The 9,263-nt window shown below is 43.8% G+C and overlaps 1 pseudogene; it reads right to left on the bottom strand.

Moving 5' to 3' along the window:
* Positions 1-341: 341 nt before the first annotated feature.
* Positions 342-1,585, bottom strand: LOC117720085 (serine incorporator 3 pseudogene; annotated as a pseudogene).
* Positions 1,586-9,263: the final 7,678 nt, after the last annotated feature.

The following is a 9,263-nucleotide window of genomic DNA, read 5'->3' as shown; positions in this document are numbered from 1 at the left end:
ATCCAACAACCATCTAACTTACAACTTAGGCCAAAGTTGTAGGAATCTACAAGTCTTTACAAAGACTTCTCTTCACAGCACAGCTGTAGTTCAAGTTAAAACAGAAAAATATTCCCTCTGTGCTGTAGCCTTACAAATAAACATAATATACATGTATATATATATGACAGCTCAGACTCTGCATCAACCATTATTCAATCTCGCCTTTTGACATGAAACCTGAAGACAGCCAAATCTGCAAAGTGTTCACTTAATAGTCTGGTTGATGAAATGTAAAATGGATATGCATTTTCAGGAAAAGAGACTCTTTCAGCTTTAGCAGTGTCCTTGACACACTGAGCTCAGCCTAAGTCCCAACCTGTGAGGACCAGGGGAGCCGCAGGAGTCCAGAGGTAAAGGAGGAGGCACACCCAGCCCATTTTGACCCATACAGCTAGCCACTCAATGGATAACTTCTAGAATTTGGCACTGGGGCTGTACCAGCTGGTTATGGTCATCATGATGTACAAGGAGGCATAGCAGAGCATCAAGTGGAAAAAGGAGTAGCTATCTTGCACCCCCTCCTTCTCATTGTCTACAGCCCACCGAGGCTGTTCACCTTCATCACTGGCTCCATTGGCGTTATCACCAAGGATAACACTGTCACTCCCAGATAGGGTCAGCTTGTTAACTTGGCTGTTGCTCCAAGTACGGATGCTAGAATATATAAGGCAGGAAACAAAGATAATCAGTCCCCAAATATCATCCAAATTCATGAAGTGTCTGTTCTGTGATGGTGGAGCATGGGCAGGAGCAAGAGTCGGTGAATTTGCTGGAGACACAGTTGGTGGAGTTAAGTGTGTGATGATGCCCGTAAGGGAGGGGTTGCAGGACCGCTCAGGTTCATTGGTCATGGCCGACCATGTGAGGTAAAGGGTGTACAGAGTGATGATGGAGGATTGAAGGAGGCCAGAATGAGGCTGGTGTTCCTGAACTTTGGGGAGGATGGATACCATAGAAACTGCAGCATAAAAAATCAGGTTCAGGCTGATGAAGACCTTGTTTTCTGTGCAGTCATCCGGCTTGGTGTAGAAGATGTTAGCAGCATAGCAAAGACGATCAAAAGGATGTAAAGGAGGCTTGTAAAGGACAGCAAGGCAGCATACCAGAGCCTTGGGTTTCCTTCCTCCATTCAATTTACCCATGATTCATTCCAAGAGTGAGCCATGTCTCCCAAGAGCACCAGCTGGATGAAAATGAAGAAAGTGGCCCCCAACATTCCAGCACCAAGCCAGACTTTAGTAAAATGGCCCCCAGGGATGTAGACAGATCCAACCATGATACCAATAATGGCTGCCATTTTGAAGAACCAAAACCCATTGTCTACTGCTGCTCTGGGATCTCTACTTGTTTTAACTTTTAACATGAGCAAAAAGAAGGCAAAGAAAAAGATGGCCACAGCAAAGTTGATCCGTTACACAGCTTTAAAACCGACCAGCATGCCACACTCTTTCTCTGCCTTTGTATCAGTCATATTGATTTGAAATCCTCCTTCACAGAATCCAGGAATCTTCTTCAGCTGAATTTGCACACCTTCTGTCATCATGATGCAAGACATAAAAGTGCCAAGGATGAGAGTAGAAGCAGAGATGAGCCGAATTATGGTGGAATTCTTGCTGATGGGACAGCAACTGCACAGCAATCATGAAGCACCACTACAGAGGCATGGAACCCAGCTGGTGAGGGAAAAGACGCTGAGGACGGCCCCTATGGTGATGCTGGGGCCGAGACCCACCACTCCAAGCAGCTCCCTGCGCGGTGGCTAACTGCCCACCGAGGCATCACCTCAGAAACCTCCCCTGCATTTTCTAAGAAATATGATTACAAGTTGCCAAGCAGGACAGCCACAAGCTAGGAGGGAAAGCTGTCCCACTAAAACATCGGTAAAGAGACAGGGTTTCTCATTCCAAAGGCTCTAGAAATTGTCTACGAGAACGGGAAGCCTTCAGGCTGAGAACTGTTGTTGGTTGTGCCCAAGCCTCAATGAATCCTTGAAGGGTCCCCGTACAGAGAAAGAAAGGTCTAGAAGGAACTCCAGTGGCTCCTAAGAGAGTGTCAAATGTACCCTGGAGCAAGAAAATCTCCAGACTCCACCAACAAAAGACCCTTTGCAGACACCATCATTCCCACCACAGAGTTGACAGAGTCCCGAGTGAAATGGCAGAGGAGAGGTAACGTTTCCATATGAGCCACCAGAATGTTTGTATGGGATGGTGACCTGGGCAGGAAAGAGTGCAACAAGCCTGGAAGAGGCAGAAGTAGGAGCTTATGCAATCAAGTATCGTACAGCCGAAGGGCAGGGCAGTGAGCAGAACCTGTACACGCATTCTGCCAGCTGCTTTGATGGTGTGGGCTTCTGCACAGGCAGTCAGGGAGTGCTACTGTGTCTCTGTACTAAAGAACATGCCCTTGGGGTGTACCGTAATCAGCAATAGCATGTCTATGAGGGAATAGCCATCTTACTGTGGGGCAGAGAGAGAACTCAACGCAACCTCTTGCCCTAAACTGGCATCTATATCAATCATAAAAACCAGTTCCATTTAATTAAACTATTATGCTTTTAAAGGTAAAAAAAAAAATTCAAGAAAACATTTTAAAATTAAACACTTTATTAATATGTTAATATTAACATTTTTAACTAATTCTAAAACTCATAGCTCCTTATATTACTTCCCAAAGTTTGATTTAAAAAAAAAGCCATCAAATGATAATATTATCATAGACGTGTGTTCTCTTTTATTGTATCATCTAAAAGACATATACCTTGGATCTCCTTCCCCTAAGTGCTTGGGCCTCAGTGAGAGAGGATGCGCTTAGTCCTGCTGGGACTGGACATCCCAGATCAGTGTGGTACCTAAAGGGAGGCTTCTGCTTCTCTTCAGAGAAGGGAGGGGGTAATGGGAGAGGGGTTTGTGAGGGCGGGACTGGAAGGAGAGGAGGGCACAAAAATTCAAAAGCCAGAAAGATGTTGCAGCACAGCTTCCAGACCTCTCTAAGACACTGTGGTTTGCAGATATTTGTAAGTACCCAGTGGAACTCATTCAATAAATGTGCCATGTGACCGGCGTGGGAAGATACTTATATTAAATCTTAAGAGCCAGTGGTGTTGCATAAGGTTCCTTTCATAAGCTATATATATCATATGAGATATATTTATATCATATATATGTTATTGGTTTTCTGGGTGATTTTATTTTATTTATTTTTAAAGTTAGCCTACAAAGTAATGGATTTCGTTGTGGTGTTTTAGACACACACACATGATTATACTTTATTTATCCCTTGCCTTCTCCACTTTTCTCTGATTCATCTGCCCCTCTCGCTAGCGCCCTTCCTCTCTTCAAACATTCCTCCTCTTGCTTCCGTGATATTTTCTGTAGTCGACCCAAGACCACCAGTCAATGTAGAGACCTCGAAGGGGGGTCTGGGAATTAAAGGACAAGGACGAATGGAGCCAAGACAAAGTTCTGATCAAGGCTCAACTTTATTGCAAAGCACCAGGTTTATAAAGGCAAAACCCACAAGCCCAACCCCTAGACATGACTGATGACATAAGTCACCTCATGCTGGCAGCCAATGGCATAGGTTTCCATTTCTCCACATAGGTCTCTCTTCAAGGAAGGTGACCAAAAGTAGAACTCCCAGCTCAGGCAGGGAAATTCCACCAAGTGCTGTATAGCAAAAATAGCTGATGCGGCAACTTCTGCTATGCAGGTCAGGGCAAAACCCCCACAGTTTTCTTTTTCCTTTTTTATGATTCCCTTCTAGTTTCATGACCTCTCTCTCTCTCTCTCTCTCTCTCTCTCTCTCTCTCTCTCTCTCACACACACACACACACACACACACATACACACACACACACACACATACACACACGGCGGCGGGGAGGAGAATAAAAGGTATACCTCTCTGTTAGCAGTGATCAGCTTTAGGGTTGTACATGTGTAACTGTCTGTTCCTGTGTTATAGACTGCTGTGTAGGAGGCATTATAATTGGTAATATAAAATCCTTTGATGAGTACATTTCTATGGGTAAAACAGATTCTTCATTAAGAGAATAGATGCACATAATTTATCACTTTTATTTTAGGGAAGATTCACATTGATCTCTTCAATTAATTTATTGCTCACTTTGGGCAGAAAAGAGGAGTCCCTTCTGTACAGATGTCAGTCGCAGAAGACTGCTTCTCCAACTTGAACCTTCTCTCTTCGAAAGCACCCTCAGGCCTGTAATTTCTCCCAGAAGCCTTATTTGGGTCTCACATGTTTATGTTAGGTGCTTCAACATGTTTTTATAGTATTCACTAGGTCCAGGTGAAAGCATATATTACATCGCTATTTTGTCCTGGGTTAGCTATGATGCTTCCCAGAACATCCATTTCTGGATATCAGTGATCCCCAGTGTGCCTAAAAGTTCAGTAAACAAATGGATGAATAGATTTATCTCCCTCATTAGAGCAGGAAATTAAAAAGAAGGAGGAAGAAGAAGAAGAAGAAGAAGAAGAAGAAGAAGAAGAAGAAGAAGAAGAAGAAGAAGAAGAAGAAAAAAGGAGGAGAAGGAGGAGGAGGAGGAGGAAGAGGAGGAAGAGGAGGAAGAGGAGGAAGAGGAGGAAGAGCCACTTCACTTTGTAAGAGTTTCTGTTGTGGTCTTTCTATCAGCAGAGAAAGGGAAAAGACCACTTGCATCCAGGAAAGGCTAATGCTAGGGATGGGCTCAGTCATAGTCAGGGCTAGTCAAAGAGTAGACTAGGTAGTCCAGAAACAGCCAAACTTGTGATTCCCTGCAGGTTTTACATCAGGCAGGGAAAACCTCAGTTCAGCCGTATTTTATTACAACCAGTGCTGGACCACTTGAGTCTCGCCCAGATCATTTTAGCCATATTTAAGCACAGCACAATTTTAGAAAAAAGTATTTAGATAATGATTAACTTGGTCCCAAGTGTACAACAATGTACGACATGTTTTTACATTGAGATTTACAAAGTACACCTGGCTCCTCCTCACCCCACCCGCCTGCACAAGAATGAGGACTGTTGACTCAGAGATGGTGTCTAAGATTTAGGATCTACAGAGTTTGACTGAGGTAAGCATAACGCCTGTGGGTGTCAGGATTGGTCTGGTCCTAAGATAACATAGAAGTGAAGTCACTTAAGCTGTTATAAAGTGGTATCACTCATAAGGATGGGTTTTGTGGCCAGCAATGCTCAAGAATTAAGGGGAAAGGGTCTGAGATAAGTCAGTTCTGGAGATACAAGCAAAGCCCGTCTTACCAGACAGCAAAGGATCATCAGGTCCTAAAGCTACATTTTTATGACCGGGAAGAACAGCTGGACACCTCATTCCATTGAAGAGGCACACCGTGTGTTTAACTTTCCCAGCTTCTCCAGGGCGTATCTGTGTATGCAAGGCCTTTTCGTCTTCCACACAAACTAGGAGGTGTGTTCAGATGTGCAAAGACGACAGGAGCTAGGAAAGTAGGGGCAGTCATCTTAACCATCCTTAGGGATACACCGTTAGATTCTCTCCAGCAGGAAATGAACACTTTACCTGCATGTGTTACGAGCCATCTAGAGGCCAATCAAAACCATGGAAGATTTACCCTTGGCAAAATTCAACATCTCCACATTCTCAAGAGCCCTGTCTTTGCATTATGTAAACAAGTATTAAAAAAACAAAAACAAACAAACAAAAAAAACCCTTAGGGCTGCTTTTATCACTGCAGTTCTTTCTCCGTGGCACCCACAGAATAAGTCCCGCCTGACTCATGAATTCCAGCACTCGGGTTGGGAACACTGCTGCTTAGCAATCTGAAAAGGACAATTCAGATGAAGAGCCATGGCAATTAGGCTGTAGCTGGGCTAATGTCAGGAGTCTCTCTGACTCAGAGCAGATCAAGGGGGCAGAAAGAGCAAATCACCCCCACCCCCGGTGCTATAAACCCACGCACACTCAGAAATGGCACAGATGTTGTGAAGATAAAACTCTGATTCCAACTCCACCTCCAAGAGGCCTCAGAATAGGAGAGAGCCACCCACTGCCATGTCCTGCCCACATGCAACAGCAGAGGCTTGGGCGTCCCAACTCAGGGCCCATGACTGTTATGACTTATCATGGTGTTGCACAGGGGAATGGGTACCAGAAGTGAGTCACTTCTTACTAGCTTACTAATGCCAGCACCTGCTATTGTTATCACAAAAGACCATGAAAGAGGAGGCTGGCAGAGTTCTTGCTTCAGTTATCACCTCTGGGAATAAAGGTAGAAATAAGAACCTCACGTTGCTTAATATTCCTCTAACCTGGGAAAATGGGCCACAGTGAAGTATGGGCAAATTTCTGCTTTGTTTGTAGAAAATCTTAAATCAAATACAAATGTTTAAAAATAGAAAATTAGGGCTCACCTTCCTGTCTGCTCTCAGGAGGAAAATTTAATGGCTTCTTTAAAACAGATAGTAGGCAAGTGACACAGTGACTACTAGTGGCCGAAGGAGACACATGGTAATGTCTATACTGTTGTTAACATAAAAAAAAAAAGAAAGAAAGAAAGAAAGAAAGAAAAAAGGTTGCTTCCTAACTTCAGGCTACAGAGTAGCCTAGGGTGGACTATTTGAAGGCTCTGTAAAGTGACCAATAGCAGAGAGAATGGGAAAGGGCCATGTCCCTCGAACAAAGGGATTTGTAGTAGTTAAGATTCATATTTAGTGGGCTGGAGAGATGGCTCAGCAGTTAGGAGCATTGACTGCTCTTCCAGAGGTAATGAGTTCTTTTCCCAGCAACCACATGGTGGCTCACAACCATCTGTAATTGGATCCAATGCCCTCTTCTGGTGTGTCAATGACAGCATGTTAATATACATAAAATAAATAACCTTTTAAAAAAAAGATTCATATTTAGACAAGCTTTGCCTGCAGGCATTCTGTAATCTATGCCCCAAGACTAAGTGGACAGATAGAAACATGTAGTAAGAATATCAGCAGGACCTTCCGGTCTGGGCCAGAGCACTGAGCAGATCTTGGGTGGCAGCTCTGTCCTCAACCCCCAAGAACCCAGAGGAAGCAGGGATCCCAGGCGCTCTAACTTGGACAGTGTCTTAGAAACTAGTTCTCAGATCTGAGGCCTGGATCAGACCTCTGCCAGGTCTGCTGTTGTGTGGACCCCAGTTTCCACCTGAGACATACTGGAAGGTCCACTCAACTCAGAGCCACAGAGGAACAACTGAACTCAGAGCACCAGACAACATATCCTGAGATATTCTAGAGGAGACACTGCACCCAGAACAGCAGACATCTAGCTGGACTGCTACCTTGGAGGCACCATATCCTGAGGCATCCTAGAGGTACCACTGTAATCAGTGCAGCTGGAAAAGATCACAGAGACATCTGGACCCCTAGGAGATCAGACACAAGCTAGATAACTGGAAAGGCAGGCTTCAGTCAGAGACAGCAAGTACAGGTAGCACTAGAGTTAACCAAATGGCAAAAGGCAAGAGCAAGAATGTAAGCAACAGAAACCAAAGTTACATGGCATCATCAGAACCCAGCTCCCCCATCAGAGCAAGCCCTGAACACCCCATCACACCAGAAAAGCAGGAATCAGAATTAAAATCACTTCTCATGATGATGATAGAGGGCTTTAAGAAAGACATAAATAACACTCTCAAAGAACTTAAGGAGAGCACTGGTAGACAGATAGAAACCCTTAAAGAGGAAACACAAAAATCCCTTAAGGAATTGCAAGAAAATGCAACCAAACAGGAAAAGGAATTAAACAGAACCATGCAGGATCTAAAAATTTAAGTAGAAACAATAAAGAAATCACAAAGGGACAATACCCTGGAGATAGAAAACCTAAAAAAAAAGATCAGGAGTCATAGACACAAGTATCACCAACAGAATACAAGAGATGGAAGAGAGAATCTCATGTGCAGAAGATACCATGGAAAACATTGACACAACTGTCAAAGAAAATGCAAAATACAAAAAGCTACTAACCCAAAATATACAAGAAATCCAAGACACAATGAGAAGGCCAAACCTAAGGATAATAGGTATAGATGAGGGGGAAGACTCCCAACTTAAAGGACCAGTAAATATCCTCAACAAAATTATAGAGGAAAACTTCCCTAACCTAAAGAAAGAGATGTCCATAAATATACAAGAAGCCTACAGAACTCCAAATAGTTTAGACCAGAAAAGAAATACTTTTATAATATAATATAATATAATAATATAATAGTCAAAACATCAAATGTACAAAACAAAGAAAAAATACTAAAAGCAGTAAGGGAAAAATACTATACCCAGCAAAACTGTCAATCATTATTGATGGAGAAACCAAAATATTCCATGACAAATCCAAATTTACACAGTATCTCAACACAAATCCAGCACTTCAAAGAATAATTGGTGGAAAACTCCAACACAAGGAGGGAAACTACAACCTAGAAAAAGCAAGAAAGTAATCTTCCAAAAACCGTAAAAGAAGGTAGCTACACAAACATATCTCCACGGATGATAGCCCAAAAGCTTGGATTAGCGAAGACTCAACTCGCAGACCACATGAAGCTCATGAAGAAGGAAGACCAAGAGGGGATGCCTCAGTTCTACTTAGAACGAGAAACAAAAATGCTCAAGGGAGCAAATAGGGAAACAAAACATGGAACAGAAACTGAAGGAGGGGCCATCAGGAGACCATTCCACCTGGGTATTCATCCCATGTACAGCCACCCCTAAGCTAAACACTGTTTGGATGGCTGGAAGTGCATAATGTGAGGAACATGATATAGCTGTCTCCTTAGAGGTCAGCCAAAGACTAACACACTCAGAGGACGATGCTCACAGTTAACCACTGATATGATCAGGGGTTTCCCAATGGAGAACTTAGTGAGAGGACTGAAGGAGCAGAAAGGGTTAGTGACCCCAGGTAGAAAGCAACAATACCAAACAACCAGAGCCCCCCAGGGTCTAAACCACCGGCCTGGGAACACATAGGGAGGGACCCAAGACTCCAGAGATATATGTAGGGGAGGATGGCCTTGTTGGACATAGGTGGGAGAGGAGTTTCTTGGTCCCATAGAAAAAATGAACACAGAGTGGGGGGGGGGGAATGTGAGGGCGGGGAGGGGATAGTGAGGGGGGGTAGGTGCGGTCACTGCCTCATAGAAGCATGAGGAGGGGGATGGGATAGGAGGTTTCTGGGTGATGGGAGGAAGTAGGGTAAGGGGATAA

The sequence above is a fragment of the Arvicanthis niloticus genome, chromosome 14 (genome assembly GCF_011762505.2).
Source record: "Arvicanthis niloticus isolate mArvNil1 chromosome 14, mArvNil1.pat.X, whole genome shotgun sequence".
In the NCBI taxonomy this organism is placed as follows: Eukaryota; Metazoa; Chordata; class Mammalia; order Rodentia; family Muridae; genus Arvicanthis; species Arvicanthis niloticus.
This window is presented reverse-complemented; position numbering and strand designations above follow the sequence as displayed.